The 19640-nt window shown below is 55.1% G+C and overlaps 1 long non-coding RNA gene and 3 other non-coding genes across 4 annotated transcripts; all 4 read right to left on the bottom strand.

Moving 5' to 3' along the window:
* On the bottom strand, positions 1-1456 carry LOC115334263. Its single transcript, XR_003921076.2, has 2 exons — positions 1314-1456; positions 1-784 (listed from the first exon to the last, which is right to left on the bottom strand). It is a non-coding gene; the product is annotated as an uncharacterized LOC115334263 (long non-coding RNA).
* Positions 1457-8941: 7485 nt separating this feature from the next.
* Positions 8942-9024, bottom strand: TRNAL-CAG. The gene has a single exon. It is a non-coding gene; the product is annotated as a tRNA-Leu (tRNA).
* Positions 9025-9976: 952 nt separating this feature from the next.
* On the bottom strand, positions 9977-10048 carry TRNAG-UCC. Its single transcript has one exon. It is a non-coding gene; the product is annotated as a tRNA-Gly (tRNA).
* A 3578-nt stretch (positions 10049-13626) lies between these two features.
* On the bottom strand, positions 13627-13698 carry TRNAM-CAU. Its single transcript has one exon. It is a non-coding gene; the product is annotated as a tRNA-Met (tRNA).
* Positions 13699-19640: the final 5942 nt, after the last annotated feature.

The raw sequence follows: 19640 nt of genomic DNA, 5'->3' as shown, positions 1-19640 counted from the left end.
TGCTGCACAAAGTCTTTAATGAGAAGGAGGAAATGCAGTGGCTCGGAACAGAGACCGAGAAGCACGTCTGCAGGGTTCCGGGAGGCACAGAGAATGGCCCATTTCCCAAGGACAAGCTCCAGGCAAAGCGCTTGCCTTTCCCCATTCCGATCTACCCGGTGGCAATGCCAGCCCACCAAGAGCAGGCCCTAACTCCGGCACACTCCCTCCGTCAGCAGGAGGTTCAGCAAAGCAGAAGAGAACGAGCCCTTTCCTGAGGAGCTCAGAGCAAAGCAGAGCCAGAGGAGACACGGCGAGGCCTGCAGTGCGGCGAGGAGCAGCAGGCACAGGTCCCTTCTGCCAGGTGGGATGAGGACACTCAGCCCACCTGCAAGCCGTGGCTACGCTCCTGCTGCTGCAGGATCCCCGTCTTCCTTGGTGCTCCAAAGGGGATGATCTGCTGGCTTCAGCAGTTCAGACCGCAGCGGGTGGGAGGCAGACACAGCCCTGACCCCCCCAGACCAAGGGAGCCCCCAGAAGAGATGGGAACCCCCCCGGCGCTGAGGGAGCTCCCAACAGCAGCTGACAGCGAGGATCCCACGGCTGTGCTCTGAGGGAAAGAGGTGAGGATGGGGCCCGGCAGGGTCACCACCACCGGGGAGGCCTGGATGGCCACCGTCGAGTCAGCGCAGCGGGCGACACAGGGCTCACTGCAGCTGCTTGCAAGTGGGGTTGGGCCGGAGGCGCCGCAGGGCGTTGGGAGACAGGGTCTGAAGCAAGACATCTCTCGGCGAGGGAGGCAAAGCTGAAACGCAGAGCAGGCAGGGAGCACGAACATCAGTATCAGTCTGTCTGTCTTTTCCTCAGCTCCCTGTGGAGACGCTTTGTTTTCAAAACACCCAGTACGCCTACAGTTCCCACAGCCATCATCGCGCCCTCCGAGTTGCACGGCACAGGAAGGCTGACCCACTTTTGGAACAGGCCCCAGCGCAGTGGCTCTAAAGCGCCCGTGGAAAGACCGATCATACCCCATCTCCATCGTTGCTTTGAAGATGGCACTGGATGCACTTGGCCATGTGGTTAGAGACCATCAGCTAAAGGTGCAATGCTGGTGGGCAGGCCTCCCTGCAGCTGAGCCCCACGGATCCCCTTCGGCTTGAAAGAACCCTCCGCTTCCCACCTCTCCCCAGCCACCTCCACCAGAAGGCAAAGAGATTGCAGCCCTTCGACAGTTGTATGGCAGGGCAAAGCTGAGGCAGCCCAAGCATCAGCCTCAGTAGCCACCAAGACAGCAGTTCAGCTCACAGAGAGAGATGGAGCGGACTCGGGCTTACCTTGCTCCTCGAGGAAAGGGAGGCAAGAGAGGAGGATGCAGAGCCTGGAGCAGCGCAGGCTTTTATGCTGTGTCCCAGAGCCCTGGGGGGGGCCCACAAACATTCCTTGCTCATGAAGCATCTCAACACCTAGTAGTTGCAGCTTGCCGAGGCCTCTCTGATGATTAAGCCCTTGCCTCTTTCACTTGAAATGTTTTGCTCCCACTGCGTATCGTCTAACATCAGTATAATTAATTTGTTTCCAGCCCTGCTAAGACCTATTGGCTCGGTGGTCTCAGGCTATCTGTGCAGAGATTTTAAGTGACTGTGTCCTTCCCACACCCAAATTAACCTGTTTTGCTCAGCAAGGTCATCCCAGACGCCAGAGGCCTAGATGGCCTGCTTTTGAGCAGAGGCTGAGGGCAGGGAGCCAAAAGATCGTGGTTCTTTCTCCTGGGTCAGGGATGGAGTGGCCCGTTCCATGCATTTCAAATTTCAGAGGGACATCGGATCAGTCTCCCAGAGCACCTCGGAGTCACATGAGCCCTTGAGCAACCACCAAAAGGCAATGCCTTGGAAGACAGCAAATGCAGGAGGTTGCATAGAAGCACCAGTTGATTCAGGAATGGTGCTAAAATGTGTGGAAAAGCCCTTGACGAAAGCGGCACTTTGGGACTATAAGCTCTGGTATCCCTGGTACGCCTCAGGCTGGGGCAACGTGTCCACTGAAGTCCACAGCAGGGTGACTCATGTTTGCCTGGAGTTCAGGGTTTTTCCCAACTCTTCCACATCACGATGACTCCCAGGTGCTCTGGGAGACTGATCCGATGTCCCTTTGTAGTTTGAAATGCATGGAATGGGCCACCCCATCCCTCACCCAGGAAAGAGGGCTGTGAGCTTTTGGCTCCCTGCCCTCAGCCTCTCCTCAAAAGCAGGCCATCCAGGCCTCTGGCGTCTGGGATGACCTTGCTGAGCAAAACAGGTCAATTTGGGCGTGGGTCTCTTTCAGAGAAGGACGCGGGCATCTCTTTGATCACAAAACCATGCTGTGGTAGAGCCTGATGAGCGTAAGCTAGGTCCTCCTGGCTGTCGCTCCGGCCCACAGGGGTCTTCCTTCCAGCCCACAAAGGACTTCCTTTGACGTTGAGCTTTGCCACATCCCTGGTGAGATGGGGCTCTTCTCCCATATGGGATTGTGCAGTCTTGACGTTCTGCTTAAACTTACTCACAGTCTCCTGTGTGTCTACTAGGTGTTGAGATGCTTCATGAGCAAGGAATGTTTGTGGCCCCCCCCGCCAGGGCTCTGGGACACAGCATAAAAGCCTGCGCTGCTCCAGGCTCTGCATCCTCCTCTCTTGCCTCCCTTTCCTCGAGGAGCAAGGTAAGCCCGAGTCCGCTCCATCTCTCTCTGTGAGCTGAACTGCTGTCTTGGTGGCTACTGAGGCTGATGCTTGGGCTGCCTCAGCTTTGCCCTGCCATACAACTGTCGAAGGGCTGCAATCTCTTTGCCTTCTGGTGGAGGTGGCTGGGGAGAGGTGGGAAGCGGAGGGTTCTTTCAAGCCGAAGGGGATCCGTGGGGCTCAGCTGCAGGGAGGCCTGCCCACCAGCATTGCACCTTTAGCTGATGGTCTCTAACCACATGGCCAAGTGCATCCAGTGCCATCTTCAAAGCAACGATGGAGATGGGGTATGATCGGTCTTTCCACGGGCGCTTTAGAGCCACTGCGCTGGGGCCTGTTCCAAAAGTGGGTCAGCCTTCCTGTGCCGTGCAACTCGGAGGGCGCGATGATGGCTGTGGGAACTGTAGGCGTACTGGGTGTTTTGAAAACAAAGCGTCTCCACGGAGGGAGCTGAGGAAAAGACAGACAGACTGATACTGATGTTCGTGCTCCCTGCCTGCTCTGCGTTTCAGCTTTGCCTCCCTCGCCGAGAGATGTCTTGCTTCAGACCCTGTCTCCCAACGCCCTGCGGCGCCTCCGGCCCAACCCCACTTGCAAGCAGCTGCAGTGAGCCCTGTGTCGCCCGCTGCGCTGACTCGACGGTGGCCATCCAGGCCTCCCCGGTGGTGGTGACCCTGCCGGGCCCCATCCTCACCTCTTTCCCTCAGAGCACAGCCGTGGGATCCTCGCTGTCAGCTGCTGTTGGGAGCTCCCTCAGCGCCGGGGGGGTTCCCATCTCTTCTGGGGGCTCCCTTGGTCTGGGGGGGTCAGGGCTGTGTCTGCCTCCCACCCGCTGCGGTCTGAACTGCTGAAGCCAGCAGATCATCCCCTTTGGAGCACCAAGGAAGACGGGGATCCTGCAGCAGCAGGAGCGTAGCCACGGCTTGCAGGTGGGCTGAGTGTCCTCATCCCACCTGGCAGAAGGGACCTGTGCCTGCTGCTCCTCGCCGCACTGCAGGCCTCGCCGTGTCTCCTCTGGCTCTGCTTTGCTCTGAGCTCCTCAGGAGAGGGCTCGTTCTCTTCTGCTTTGCTGAACCTCCTGCTGACGGAGGGAGTGTGCCGGAGTTAGGGCCTGCTCTTGGTGGGCTGGCATTGCCACCGGGTAGATCGGAATGGGGAAAGGCAAGCGCTTTGCCTGGAGCTTGTCCTTGGGAAACGGGCCATTCTCTGTGCCTCCCGGAACCCTGCAGACGTGCTTCTCGGTCTCTGTTCCGAGCCACTGCATTTCCTCCTTCTCATTAAAGACTTTGTGCAGCACTGCTGGAGTCTCGTGGTGGTTTGTTCTCCTCCCCCTCAGTTTGCCAACATAGCTGCAGGGATGTCGTGGGTTAAGCCCAGCTGGCAACTAAGCACCACACGGCTGCTTGCTGTCCAAAGAATATATAAGCATGTGACGCACAATGCAATTGCTCACCACACAGAACCTGATGCTCAGCCCATTTCTGAGCTGTGATCCCTTCTCCCTCCCGCCCCCACCGCCAGCTCCCCCAGTTAAATACTGAGCATGACATCATACAGTATCGAGCTTGGCTAGTTCGGGTCAGCTGTCCTGGCTGGGTCCCCTCCAGCTCCTTGTGAAAGTAAACTCTATCCCAGCTGACCCCAGGAGAAAGGAAGAGGGAGAACCTGCTCTCTCCCATGACCGTGAGTCTGTCCCCATGCACGGGGCACTGCCAGTTGTGGGTGGAGCTCCCTGAACTGATACCAGAGCACCGAAAATAAACAAGCAGGCAAGAGAAAGACAGAAAAGCCTCAGAGAAATGGATGGCACCAGAAGCAATGGACAGAGGTGGGAATACAAGTACTGCCACACACAGTGGTAATCAAAGATGGGAAACGGTTGCCCAGGGAGTGTTGTAGCGTCTCCACCTTTGGAGGTGTCCCACATCCAAGCAGACAAGGCCCTGAATAGCCTCCTCCACTTGAGGCTGCTTTGAGCCTTGCGTGGAGTGCATGCTCTCCACCTGAGGTGTTGTGTGATTCTCTGAGCCAGTGCTGGATGCCCTCATCCAGGAGCAGCCATCAAGACCAAGGGAGCAGAGAGGGGGCAGGGTCCAGCGCTCAGGACAGCTGCAGAGGTTTGGTGGGCACAGGGCAGCAGAAGGGGCACTGGTGTCAGTCCCAGGGCTGGGAGCACAGGAAAGGACGGAAGATGAGAGTGCATTAAACCGTTGACCCGACAGCAAGGCAAGGCTGCTAATCATAGAATCATAGAATCATTTATGTGGGAAGAGACCTTCAAGATCATCGAGTTCAACCTTCATCTGTGCCCACTAAACCCTGTTATGGAGTACCCCGTCTACACGTTTTTTGAATACCTCCAGGGATGGTGACTCAACCACTTCTCTGGGCAGCCTATTCCAATGTGTGACAACCCTCTTAGTAATGAAATTTTCCCTAATATCTAACCTAAATCTCCCTTGCCACAACTTGAGGCCATTTCCTCTCGTCCTATCTCCAGCCACCTGACAGAAGAGAGCAGCACCCACCTCACTACAACCCCCCTTCAGTTAGTTGTAGGGAGCTAAATGTCTAATCATGCTGAGGAAAGCCCTGAGGGAGCCAAAAGCTCAAGGTCCCACTGAGATTTGAACTGAGATGGCTGGATTCAGAGTCCAGAGTGCTCACCATTACACCATGGGACCTCCTGGACAGATGTGGTCTTTCCCCTGTGGCTACCCTTGCCAAGCCACGTGCTCCTGGCTGAGCCTGGCAGTCTCTCCATCTCCCTGGGCATCACCAAGTGCAGCCTTCCTTCAGGGCTACCGGGCAACTCTCTGCTCACAGGATCTTTCCAGGGAGTGGCAGAGCACTTTGTGCGAGCCTGGCATGCCCTCTCTTACAAGACCCAGGCTGGTAACCTGGGAGAATCTTGCTTTTTCCTCGTTAGACATGTTTATGAATTTTCCAGCTTAACCTCTTCAACGTTGCACCTTGCAGACTACATTCATGGCTCAGTGATCTGTGGCTCGATGCTTGCACTTGGCGGTCTCTGCTGCTGCCTCCTTCACCCCCATGTTGGACAGCCTCCCAGTCTGCCTGTGTAAGTTATTGCCTCTCCTGTTCTCACCTTGTACCTCATACTAAGCAGCCGTTAACCACGTATCCTTACTCTTGGTTGCGGTCCTAGCCAAGCGCCTGAACTTGCCGAAGGGGGCGACCAAGAGAGAGGGCAGGGGATGAGGTTCAACAGGGAAGAGCTGGCAGGAGGACCCAAGGCAAGTTGTTATGGGTTGCACAAGCTGGACTGCCTTCCTCTACTGGGACAGTCCTGGCTGACTTCAGACCTGGTCCTCTTTTCCAGGACACGCTGTCCCCTTCTGCCCCAAAGCGGCCCTTCCCTCAGTGAGAATGAGGTTTTCTCTCCTGAGGCTGCTCCAGACTGGTCCAGGCTTAGCTGAATTCTACTATTAGCTCAAGGCAGCTCTCCCACATGCCCTGGGTCCACATGGCCAAGGGTCCGTGCACACAGTGGGGAGAAGCTGCACTGGTGCTATCCTCCTTGTGCCAAAGTTTGAGTCTGTGTGTTGAGAACAGGGCCCTTCCTCCCAGCAGTCAGACAGGAGGAAACAGAGGCGGGGACAATCTGCTGGATCTCAGACTTAGCCCGGGACACTGAGGACACAACTGCCTGGTGCCTTTGGACTGCCCAAAGCACTGGGCTGGCAGCAGGTACTTCTGAACCCGCAGGACAGACCAGGCTGCCGTGCCCAAGCCTAAGATATCAAATGGCAGGTTACATTCAGAGAGGGCGTGAGAAAACCTAGTCACGGGAGAAGGGTTAAATTTCCAGAGAGTCACAAATCTGAAAGCATGTCCCGGAGAAGCAGCATTGCTGAGGGGTTTCCTCATCCATCCCTGGGATCTGCAGGACCGAGCGGGTGGGAGGAGTGCCGGGGAGCAGCAAGAGCAGGGCCCAATCTCTGAAGGTCTTGCAAAGAGGTGGAGGGACCCCCCACTCCAGGGGCTGGAGCACGGGGAAAGGGACAGCCCTTTCCCATGCAGATGCTGTGCCGCTGCAGGAGGAGGGATGTCCCTTCTGGGGCTGAGACAGCGTTTCTGCAAGCAATGGAGGGTCTTCCTGGGGCTCTGCTAGTCTCACCCAGCACTCGGGGAGAAAGGATTCTGGGCCAGTGGGTTGTGTGGGCCAGTGCCCACAAGGCAGCTTCCCTGCTCGGGGCATTTTGTCCTTGGTTTCCTTCCTGGCAGCACTGCCTGCTGGGGCTGCCGTGGTCCCCAGACTGTTTGCTTCCCCAAGGTCACGGCAAATGTTCCGTCCACTGTAGCCTCCGATGCTGCTCCTCCCTGCGGGACACCGCGGGGAGGACACTTTGTGCCCCCCTTACAGGCTTCCATGGGCAGCCAGAGATCTCCCAGAGCTCCCCAGCCCCTGGGAGCTGCAGCTCAGGCCAGGCTGGCTCACGCAGGAGGCCACGCCACTCCTGGGTCCTGCACTCCCCAGGTCTTTCTGGCCGAGGGCAGGCCTTGGCAAGCCAGAGAGCCACCTTCACACAGCAGAAGCCCCCTCACCGTCTCTTCTCCAGGCTGAACAATCCCAGCTCCTTCAGCATCTCCCTCAATCCCGACACGCTCCGGCATGCTCTGATACCACCTTGTGCATGTCCCCCCTTCCTCTTCCTCTTCCTGTGTGCACAGGAGGACCTCTTCTGTGGCTCATACTTCCTGACTGCGGTCCTTCTGAAAAATGCCACCAGTGCTCGTGCAACCTGTGGTGGGATTGCGTGAGGATGCCTCTGTCCCGTCAGCAGTGTTGGAGAGAGTCTGCCATGCCCCTTACTGGTCTCTTACTGGTGGGCCTTTACTCCCACCTGCTCCTCTTCCCATTGGTGCTGTCCATGTTTGCTGGTGAGGAACTGCCAGTTCGGGGAAACTTTCTGGGTTGAAATCCTGCTGGTCAATGCCACGTGCTGGATTGGCACCTACAGAATGTGCCACTGGGCCTGAAAGAGGGAAGGACGCATCGCAGGGGCTCTCCAGCTTTGGGAGCAGAGGGCAGAGGAGCTCCCTGATGACTAAGGAGAGGGAAAAGTTGCCCCATCTCCAAAACGGGGGAAGAAGCACTTTCTGGGGAACCAAGGAAAGGTGATGATAAACTGGAGCGAGTTCAGCGGAGGATCCCTAGGATAGTCAGGGGCTGGGGGGGCCTTGTAAGGAAAGGCTGCGGACCCAAGGCTTGCTCAGCTGGGAGAAGAAAAATGCTTAGCGGGGATCTAATAGGAGCCTCCTGGTGCCTACCAGGAGGCTACTGCGATGGCTGGAGGATGAGAGCCATGGTCAGAAACTGAGCAGGCAGTTTGTGACTGGCTACACAAACACAAATGATCACCCAGAGGGTGCCTAAGCATGGGAACAGGGGTCCAGAGAGGCTGTGAAACGTCTGTCCTCAAGGTATTTTATGACCTGAAAGGACAAAGCACTGATCAGCTGGTGGGAGCCTGCCTGAAGCAGGAGGATGCACTCTCTGACTCCCTGAAATGCCCTCCAGCCAGAAGGGTTGTTGGAGGGGAAAGCGGAAGCAGGGAGAGAGGGTTTTGTGGGTGAATGTTTGAAGAATGTCCAAAGCCCCACATTTCAGGGGAGAGGAGAGGCATGCAGAATGTGACTTTTGTAGGGGAGAGTGGAAAAGTGGAATTCCCCAGGGGCTCTCCTCCTTCCATGATTCTGTTCTAGGCCTACCCACCTGCTACTGGTGAGAGAAGGGGAGTCAAAAGAATCTCAGTAGATATAGTAGAGATAGGGGATGAAAGACGATGGAAAAGTGGAATTCCCCAGGGGCTCTCCTCCTTCCATGATTCTGTTCTAGGCCTACCCACCTGCTACTGGTGAGAGAAGGGGAGTCAAAAGAATCTCAGTAGATATAGTAGAGATAGGGGATGAAAGACGATGTTTGACGCTTACATTGTTGAAATTAGCTGAGGCAGAGACAGTTCCTGCTAAGAAGCAGGAGCTGGCCCCAAGAACCAGCCAATGAGGCAGAGACAGTTCCTGATAAGCAGCAGAATGCGCGTTTTGTAGGGGAGAGTGGAAAAAGGAATTGCATCGGGACTCTGTAGCAGCATTACCTCTGCTAAGCCAGTGGCAGCGGTGGCGGTTGGGATATGCAGCAAGACATAACCTCCAGAATGCCTAGAGGAGCAAGACCATCCCCTCAGGGGGGGAGAGGGAAGGAAACCAAGAGAAAGACAAGCCTGTCAGGAGTGGGACTCGAACCCACGCCTCCCAGGGAGACTGCAACCTGAATGCAGCGCCTTAGACCACTCGGCCATCCTGACCCCCTGCTTCGGTGAGCGTTGCCTCTGCCACTCTGCCCCCCTGCAGGTGCCAGAGCCAGCCCACCTCAGCCAGCCTCCTCCTGGCACTGCTGCAGGGGGAGCTGTATCCTGGGAGCACCCTTGCCCTGCTCCCACCAAGGGCGGCTGACAGGCGACTGCAGCACCTACACGCACTTCAGGACTGCACAGTAGCCAGCACAGGGGCAGCTCCTTGCAAAGGCCAAGGCACTCCTTCACGGGAGCAACCAAAGGAACCATCACAAATTACGTCTCTCTACATGCCAACATCATGTCAAGGGGCTCCGGGCACACACCTACCTTTCCCATGACTTCCTCCATTCCTCCAGAGCCTGAGGAGATGGCGAGCTAAGCATTTGGCCCACAATCCTGCCTCGTGGACTGTTCCTGGGGCAACAAGGGTGCTTCCGTCTTCCCTCCTCGGAGGTGGGAAGCCTGGGCAAGGAGGGCTCTGCCACACCAACCTCTGGGTGAGTGCTGTGCCGATCTCAAGGAGCCAGCGTGTGGGAAAGGGACTGGAGAGTCATGCTGAAAGCACAGAGGATGCGCCAAGTGCAGAGCAACGACTGAGCTCCCATTCCTGTGGGAAGAGGCTCACTTATTGCGCATGGTGCAGAGGAAGGAGGGCACAGATCTCTCTGGGACTTGTTGCTTCATGGAAGGAGCTAGACTGCAAGGCATCTCAGGCGGTCACTAGTCCAAATGCCTGCTCAAAGCAGGGCTAGCCCCAAAGCTAGAGCAGGCGGCTCAGTGCGTGAGCCCCACTGAAACCCGAGTGTGACACCCAGGCATGGAGAATCCCAAAGTTCTCCAGGCACCTGCTGCAGCGCTTCAACGCTGCCTGAGAATCTCTGAATGGTACAAAGCAGCCCCTGCAGCCTGCTGTTGCTAAATGGGGAAGGCACTATGGAGCTAGGCAGAAGAAAAGCTTGCCTGCGTTGGCCAGGAATCGCACCCGGGTCAACTGCTTGGAAGGCAGCTATGCTCACCACTATACCACCAACGCTCCTGGGCCACTCCTGCCTCCCGCTCCTCCAGCCCGGAGCCTGGCCTCCCTCCTGCTCCTCCCCGTCCCGGTCTTGCCTGCCTCCTGCTCCTCCCCGTCCCGGTCTTGCCTGCCTCCTGCTCTGCCAGGTCACAAACTGCCCTCTTGCCTGCTCCTCCGCTTCAGAGACCATCCCGCCTCCTCCTTCCAGCCCCCTGCACACATACACACGACCTCAAGCTGCTGGCACCCGGGTGTGCTTCTCTGCGTGTGAGCTCTTGGCTACGGAAACGCCAGCTGGGTGCTGGTAACGGTGACGCTCCCCATCTGTGTTCGTACGTGGGCCAGCTGCGCACGTACTATGCAGGTGCACGTGCGTTTGCGTGTACATACCTGGGGTGGTTTAAGCACAGACAAACGCCCACCCAGCTGCTCACTACTTTCCCCACCCGCAGGGCGATGCAGAGCACTGAAAACACAATGAGAAATCTCATGGCTCAAGATAAACACACGGACATGGCTTAGCAAAAACTCTTGTGGGAAAATCAGGCTTGACTTGGGCAAAATTAATTCTTTGCCACTCAAAACAGATGCAAGTAGTGAGAAACAGAAAGACAAACATAAAACACCGCCTTTCCTCTCCCCTGTGGGACAACTCCAGTGCTTCACACCAGACTCCTCTACTCTCCCAAGGAGGACGTGTCTCTGCTCTTACCCACTCTTTTTTTCTTCCCACCTCTCTCTGCCCGGCGTTTTCTGCCCTTTCTGGAATATGTTTTCACAGAGGGGCCACCAATGTTGACGACGGCTCAGCTGTCTTGTGTGGTGGGTCCACTGCGGAGCTGGAACTGACTGTGTCTGACACAGGGCAGCCCCTTATCTCTTCCCACAGAGGCCATTCTGCAGCACCCCCTGACCCCTCCACTGCCAAAACCTTGCCATGTGTAGCCAAGACAGTGCCCATGGGGAATACCAGAGGGCATAACGCTGAGGTAGCGCGGTCGGAGTCTGCCCCAGTCGGAGTCACAATCACGCTGTCCTGGGCTAACGTGTGGCTGCATGAGGTACCCTTTGGTTGAATTAAAAAGGCACAGCAACCAGCCTGGGTTTCTTCCTAGGCACTGGATATGTCCGTAGCTTGTAGACGTGTGTAGTAGTAGCTCAGCAATCAGCAAGTAAAAAGCAGGCAATGCTAGGGTAACAATTCTCTGTCTATATAATGTGCAAATAGGCCAGGTGGATCATTTCTAGCACAAGTTTCTTGGTCTATGTAGCTTGGCCGGATCTGAGCATCTGCCACATTCCATGCTGCGTGCCCGTAAGCAATTTGTTTTGCAGGACTCCGCGCATTACCTGTTCCTGGGCTAAAATCTGCCTTGTGCTGCCACTGGTTTTGGGGATGGATGATTGCTTTGGTGAATGCCCATGCCGGCACTGATGAATGATGAAGTACACGTGCCCAGGACGTACCTTCCCCTACATACACGGGGGGGCACCATTTTCTTTCAGCTGCCATTTTCTTATTAAGCACCACAACCACCATGTTTTCATACTGCTCTGTGATTGGCTGGCAGCCATTTCTGGACCCCGTCATACCCACCTGCTCTCAGGCAGACCTGTGAATGGCTGTCAGGACCAGCCAACCCTACCTGTGTACCCAGAAGGACGTCAGGCAAGGAAGCCCCCACTCGCTAAACAAAGGGAAGAGGCAACTTCTGACAGCGTCATTCCCCGTGGGTTCTCCCATTGCTTTGTGATTGCCGGACAGCCATTTTTGACACTGTCATGCCCGCATGTACTCAGATCTCCTTCTCAGGGACTGTCCGCTTCCTTTGGACCAAGAAGTGTTTGGATAGAAAAAGATATACCGTGCAGTGGTATCCACTATGGAATGAAGACGAGCACTTAGCACAAGCGATGTTCCTGTGGCTGGCCCATTGCCTGCAGAGCCAGAGGCGACCTCACAGTCAACATGCAAGCAATCTTCTGGCTTCTGGCCAGTCAGGTGCTCAGGTAGCAGGGAGCTCACCTGCAGACACCCATGCTATCTTCCTGCTGCCAGCTCGTGAAGCACTCAGGCAAGAAAGACCTATAGAAGAGGCCACTCTCAATTATCTTTGAAAGGTCGTGACAACTGGGAGAGGTTCCTGAGTGCTGGAAGAAAGTCATTGTCACTCCTATCTTCCCAAAAGGCACAAAGGAGAATGGGGGCAACAGCAGGCTGGTCCGCCTCACCTCGATCCCTGGGAAGGGGAAGGAGCAACTCATCCTGGAAACCCTTTCCAGACACGTGAAGAACAAGAATGCTATTGGTCTTGTTTTCATTGCATTCTACTCCTAGCTCATTTCTGTCAGACTGTGCTTTTCTGGTTTTCGGGGGGGGAAGGGCGGGGGGTGTCTGTGTGTGTGTGTGTGTGTGTGTGTGTGTGTGTGGTATTTGCTAGGAAATCTCAAGCTGCGCTAGCCAGTGAGGAGAGTGGATTGGCATCAGGGACTGCCCAGGGCTGGAGCAGGACGCTGGACAAACCAGGCCTGGGCTCCAGGCATGGATTCTGCACAGACCTGTGGTACAGTCTAGGGTTCAGAGCACCTGCTGATGTGCATGTGGGAGTGAGGGGGTGGGTGTCCAGCACTGAATTCCAGTCCTGAGCAGCCAGAAGAGAGGGAAAGGCTCGGGCTATGTGTGTGTTTTGTCTTGTAGTGAGCAAAAAAAGACAAAGAAAACACCGCCGTGCCTCCCAGTTTTTCCAGGCTCAGCTGCACTCCTTCACTGCAGACTACTCCAGCATGGGTTCTCCACATGCTGCGCTTCTGAACAGGAAAAATCTCTTTCAGTGTGGGCTCTTTCACAGGCTTCAGGCCCGTCAGGAAAAGTCTTCGCTGGCGTGTCTTCTCCGCAGGTTGCAGTTCCTTCAGGAATAGCCACCTGCTCCAGCCAGCATGGGTGCCCTGGGTGCCCCAAGCTTTGCAGATGGCTCAGTGTTGTGGAGGCCCCTGGAACCAGCTGTGTGTGTGGTGCAGGGCAGCCCCTCAGCTCTTCCCCACAGAGGCCACCCTGCAGCAGCCCCTCTCCCCACCACTACCAACACCTAGCCACGGATGGCCAATACAGTGCCCACTGGGAATACCTACTCAGCCCTGCTCCTGGCTGGAGCTGCGAGTGAGCACGGCAGCAAACAGACTAGGATGGAGAAAACCCCTAGATGGTCAAGCCGATTGCATTGGTGTTTCCCAAAGTAGCACCAGCCTTGTCGCTCCTCCCCACCTGCAGATTCGTGGAGGTCCCTGCTTGCGGCTGGGAAGTTGGGACTGAGCTGCCGGATGGGAAGGGAGAAATGCCTGTGTCCCCAGGACACCCACTTCCTTGTGGGGGGAGCTCTGCCTGCTGCTCCACAGCCACCCGTCTGGCTTGCCGAGGGGCACTATGGGAGTGCTGGCTCCTAAGAAGGCAAAGGAGAAAGAAGGTGGCAGTGGCAGAGAGAAGGGGCTGAGGGAACGGGAGGGCCACGGCCATGGGTGCCCAGAGAGCTAGAGCAGTGCAGGTTAAAAGCTGCTGGGAGAGGCAGCAGCTGTCAGGAGGAGGGGAAAAAAGAGACAATTAGCAGAGGATGGTTTCGATCCATCGACCTCTGGGTTATGGGCCCAGCACGCTTCCGCTGCGCCACTCTGCTCCCCCCAGCACCTCTGCCGGCACCTCCCACCGCCCTGCCCGATGCTCCCTGGCACTGCCAGCCCTCGTGCCTCCTTCCCTTCCTCTATCCTGGGCCCTCGCCCGGGCCAGAAGATTGGCTCTCTGGGAAGTTCTCCTCCTTTGGGCCTGGGGTGGGTAGCTCAAGGGCCTTGCCTTGCCCTTCTCCCCACATCTCCTGCCCATAACCCGGGATGGGGACTTTCTTCTTGACCAGCCAAGCTGGCTCTGCAGGCACTGAAGGAAACCCGGAGCGAGGGGGCAGCCTTGTTGCTTTGCAGGGCAGAGGGGAGCTGCTCTCCAGCGAAGCGAGCTCAGGAGGGCTGCCACCCTGCCCAGAAATCCAGCTCCCAGGGGGCTGTGGGGCTGTGCCCGGCGTCAACGTCCGTTCTTTGCCGGCCGAGGAGGGAGACAAGGACGCTTAGCATTACCAAGCATAGAATTACCAAGGGAATTAATCCCTCTATTTTGGCTGTGCACATAGTGGTGCCCCAGCCTAATGCACGGAGGACCCCGAGACAGAGGAAAGCAGGGTTGGTATATGTTCACAATACAGTTGTGTCCACCAATCAAATTACTCGTGTTAAGGGGTGGGCTAATCAGTTACTATTGCTCCCCAAATCAGTATGTGCTTCTCCCGGGCAGGTGGTGTGGACAGATGCTCAGTGGGGTGTTAATCGTCATTGTTCTAAACCAATGTCCCGTGCAGGTGGAGGGGCTTTATGCTAGATTCAGGTTGATTGCTGTTCTGGCCGTGGCCGTATACCTGGGGTTTTTTTGAAAGACAAATCTCCCATTGGTTTATCATCTGCATGGGGTGTTCTCAGGCAGTGAGAGCCAGTTTAGGTTGGGTCTTCAGGTCACGTTGACCCTGAGGTAAAAGCCCTTAGTCCTAGGCAGTGTTCGTTCTTCTAAGCAAGTTGTCTAGCAGTTGGCGCCTTGCCTTTCAGACCAGCGGTGAAGGCCTTGCCCTGCCAGTGCTGTGCTGTGCTGTGCTGTGCTCCCCCACAGCCCCTGGCTTGTCCTCCCTCCTGGCGCAGGCCTGCCCTGGCTGCTCCCTGACAGCCGAGGGCTGCCCCCGCCACCATGCAGCATGCCAGGGAGTCAGAGAAACCCTAACCCCTCCTCTCCGTGCCTTAAGCGGTGACTATTCTGCCCAGCACTGCTGGGGTGGAGGTGCCTCCCAGTCACCCCAGGGCAGGTCCGGCTGAGCTGGACTGGGTCATGCCATGTCTTAAACGCTGCAAGGCCTCCCAGGAAGGCTGTGGGCAGTCTGAGCTGGAAGACCCTCTTGGTGACACTCTTCCCCCCACTTCTTGCCTGCTTGTGGTGGTGCATTTCTTCCCCCTGTCTGGGCTGAACTACAAGCTCAGGAATCCTCGCTAGGTCTTAGCGTAAGTGTAATGAATGGGGCAGTTAAGCATTCCTTGACCGTACCAGGAACTCTCACACAGCTAAGACAGGGAGTTATGCTGACTGTCTCAAGGACTCCTGCTGCCCAGCAAAAACAGAAACCGGAAGTAGAGATAACTAGTTCTCTCATAACAACCTTGAGACATGCCAGTCCTCCCCTGACAACTCTGGAGCATCCCGTATGTGAATCTTAAGTCATTCCCTGACAGCCTTGGAGCCTTCCTTACCTGAATCGTAACTCACGTGAAATGGTACCAGTGCAGCTGGAATCCCAGTAATTTTTTGATGACTAAAGCTAATCACGTCCCGTACCTATAAGCAGTGGTACTAAGTAAGACTCCTTGAGCTCTCCTGAACGGCAGCAGGCTGTGACCAGCATCTCTCTCTGAGTGGGATGCCTCTCAGAGCTCACAAACTTTTCTGTTTGCGAAGATCGGAGGTCTGTCGCTGAAAGCCAACAAGACCTGGGCTGATGCTCTCCACTCCTTGAGGCTCGACCCTTCGCAAGTTGAGAAAGATACTGAAGCATTCGACATGAATATTTTCATGGAACTCAGGGGGAATTTTTAACAGGTATACCTCTTTCACTTGCTTATGTATAACTCTTAGTGCCTTTATGCACGTGTGTGTACTAACCTGAATATCCTATAGCAAGTATATTACAAGTTATTGCTTTTCAAATCTATACTGAAATCGCTGTTGGGAACTCTATTCAACTCTGAATGAATCTCAGGCTGCTAGTATACTCATAATCCCTTTAAATATAAATCGTTGACCAACTCTGGGACTAGGAGTTGATCCAGATGCACCTAGACTCTGACAGGAGTTTAGAAAGCAAGGGGGTCTTCTCTGAACCTTGTGACTCAATGGGAGGGTCTCCCTTACCCTTTTTACATTCCCAATCTCTGTACAAATCACGAGAAATCAATTCTAACTCGATTTTTCTTTCTATATTGCTTTTTTAACCTATTGCATTTTCGGTCTCTCTATACCTTAATTTATATATAACAATTTTCCTGTGTGCATTTCATCCATGAATTAAGTAATAGAGTGAACCTTGCCATCGAATTCTGCGAAGTCGCGCTTTTATATAAATTCCTATTAAATAATTTTTGCTAATACCATCGGAGGTGATTCTTTAAGCGGTCCAAACCACACCATTTTGTGACACTGCTGCTCCTCACCAGTCTGCCTTCATGACGCCTAAAGAGAGGCGCACTTTGTGAGTGCTGGAAAGATCTCCGATCCATGAGGTATCCTCCCTTAATCTTTAGCAATGAGGGCCATGTTGTGCAAGCTTTCTTTGGAGACGAGCTGCTGTACTTTCAGGCATAGGGAGGACAGCTGGTGGGGTTGTTCTGCTTGGGGTGTCAGGTGAGATCAGGCTCTTAAGTTCTTCTCAAGAACCAACAGTGGACCTCCTGTCATGGTTCATACTCAGCACTGGTCCATTCTCTTCCCCCAACATGCCTACCTTGTCAATGGGAGCAGGATTTCCCTTTCATCCAGCAGTTTCGGGGGTGGGGTGAGGACAAGTGCTGTAGGCAAGGGGCTTTTACTGTCTCCCTGGGCACCAGGCACAGTGTGGAGCCGAGTCCCACTGCTGGCTGCAGCGTGGTCAGTTGCAGGGAGCCCAAAAGGGGACCGTGTCCATCGCCTTCACCACTCGGCCACAACTACCTGCTCCAGCCCTCTCTGCCCTGCTGATCACGTGCCCTGCGCAATGGCGCCCGGCTCGCTGGCAGTTTCAGGGCTAGGCTTTACTTGAAGTCCTGCATTTCAGACCTGCACGGAGCATGACAGCTACCAGGCTTCCAGAGGTCTTGAGAGGCGTAACCCTGGGGGCTACAACTGCAGCTTCCAGTGCCTTGTCCTCATCTGAGCATCTGGGATATCGTGCCTCAGCGGGGATGATTTCAATCCCTAGCTGCCATCTGTGCTGTTTCCAGGGAAGAAGAGAAGGCAGCTGTGTGGAGACAACCAGGTATGGTGGTAATTGTGGAGTGGGATATTACATCCCACTGCTTCTCAAATTTATATGAGGAGGACTCCAAGCCTGCTGTAAGCACTAACATGGGGAGAGTCCTCCAGGGAAGGTAGTGACCTCCCAGCAGCACCTTCAGCCTCTTGGGGACATAGGGTGGTGTCAACTCCTGAAGAAAAACCACGACTGCTGTGCAGGTTGTTGGTGTGTAGAGGGAATGGCTTGCAAGAGTGGGAGAGATCCATGGAAAGGGCGAGGTAGAGCCTGGCTGAGGAAAAGTGTGGAGGGGCAAAGGGAGGATAAATGGGGGGGGTGTGGATGATTTAAAGGGAGACTGGAGAGAGCTTGATTTGGTGGAATAGGTATGTCCAGAGCTTTTTTCCAGCACTGGCAAGCATTGTCCAATGCCTAAACATTTCCATAATTAGATGAAAGCAGTTCCTATTCCCTTTTGGCTCTGCAGCATGCATATTGCAAAAGTGGTTACAAGAGGACAGTGTGGAGATGGTGCGTTTGGCAGTGCCTGTCTGCATGCAGAGCAAGGGTGGGAGGGGGTTGCAGCCAAGAGGGTGAGCATAAAGAGTGGCTTGAGGCAGTGTGTGTGCGGGGGGCTGGAGGGAGGAGGCTGGCCAGTCTGTGAAGTGGAGGAGCAGGAGGCAGCACTGCCCAAAGCTGCATTGGTGGTATAGCGGTGAGCACAGCTGCCTTGCAAGCAGTTGACCCGACTTTGCTTCCTGGCCAAGGCAGACAGACATCTCTTCAGGCTGGCTCCAGGGTGGGTGCCTTACATCTTCTGCAGGCAGGCTCTTCTGCTCAAAAAATGCCAGCTTTCCCCTGGGGTTTAAAGCCCCTCGCCTCCCTGCAGCCTTAAGACGAAGAGAGACCAGTGCTTTCTACCTGTTGGGAGGGCTCCAGCCTAGGCTCCTCACTGCAGTGCTGGTACAAGAGCCAGCTGAGACGCTTTTTTGGCCTGGCACAGAACTGCACCTGCTGCTGGTGGTGGTTGCACCTGTCAAGACAAGCATGCTGCCATGGCAGGGTACAAGGGAAGATCAATAATGCCTAGGTGGTGGTCAAGGGACACGCCCAGTGCTTCATGAGGCCAGCAATGCAATTGGGCTGTGTGGTGGCAGGAGGCCTGCTCCTTATGTAATGGCTCAGAGGCCTGTCTGTCAGTTCTGAAGTCACCCTGGAGAGGCTGACCTAACCTGTCCAGGCTCCGGCATTGCAGAGATGTCCTGAAGTTCACTGGAATTGGGTGTAGTGATGTTCCTGGTAACTAAGAACTGAGACACCCTCACTTCTCTTGCAGCTTATGGCCTGCGGTTCAAGGGAAACCTGAGGAGCCTCTCTCAACTAGACTCTCTGCCTAAAGGGGACAAAGCTTCTCAAGTCTCTGATTCCAGGGTTGCTTAAAGCAAGAAATGCAATGTTCTTTGCTGTGCTGATAGTCAAAACCCAATCTGGGTGGCGGGGTTGTGTTAGCACAGTATTTACAGACTCCCACTCTGCCATCGGCAGTGCTACAAATAGGTGGAGTTATGAAGAGCAGGATTGTGATTGTGCATGCTCAGTTCCCTACTGAAATGCCCACCCTAACCCCATGTGGCAATCACGCTGCCTACGTCCAGACATGAAAACCAGCGCTTTCCTCCTTTCCACTCCATACCCATCCCCTGGAGTTTACTCCCACAACACCAATGAAAGAGAGAATTGCAATGGCTGTTCTTCATACAAAGACTGTGAACAACAATTGAGAGGACTGAGACGTTAACTCAAATGTCCGTATTAACAATCACATCTCACCAATTGGGACACTGGTCTTTGACCACCCCCGCAGTAAAATGGGGTTACTTTGTGTGAGACATTTCTCGTATTTCCACCTCTGTCCATTGTTTCTTGCCCTCCCACTGGGCACCACTGACAAGAGGATGGCGCTCTCTCCTTTAATCTACCTGTCCACTCTCCAGCACCCTCAGCCTTCCCTTCTGCAGGCTAACCAACCCCAGCTGCCCCAGCCTGTCCTTGTATGACAGATGAGCCAAGTCCTTAATCACCTCAGTGTCCCTTTGGCAGGGCTGACAGAGCCCCTAGCTGTGCAGAAGTGGGAATCAGCCACACAAAGACACTGGTGACATCCCTGTAAGGACACCCAGCATGCAGACATCAAGGGCTGCTGCAGAGGAAGGACACCTTGCAGAAGGGTTTCCACTTGCTGCTGGATTGCACCAAGAGAGAAAGCAGAAGCAACAGCATTCGGTCAGGGGAAGATGTGCCCCTGGTCCAAAATTCATGCACCTGGAGCAGCAGTGACCGCTGAGAGGCGTTGGTGGTGCAGCGCTGAGGAGAGTAACGCATAATCTGCAAGACTAAACAGTGACACTGGATCTAGCTTTGTGCTTGGCTGCATGCTTGCACGTAGGAGGCCTTGCTTTACTGCTGAGCAGCTTAGGTGCTTCTTGCCTCCAAAACACCTGTGAGTAGCAAGGTGCATCAGCAAAAGGAAAGGAGGCATAAACCTGACTTCC

Source organism: Aquila chrysaetos, chromosome 2 (genome assembly GCF_900496995.4).
Source record: "Aquila chrysaetos chrysaetos chromosome 2, bAquChr1.4, whole genome shotgun sequence".
Taxonomy (NCBI): Eukaryota; Metazoa; Chordata; class Aves; order Accipitriformes; family Accipitridae; genus Aquila; species Aquila chrysaetos.
The sequence above is the reverse complement of the archived record's forward strand: the minus strand, read 5'-3'. Positions and strand labels throughout refer to the sequence as shown.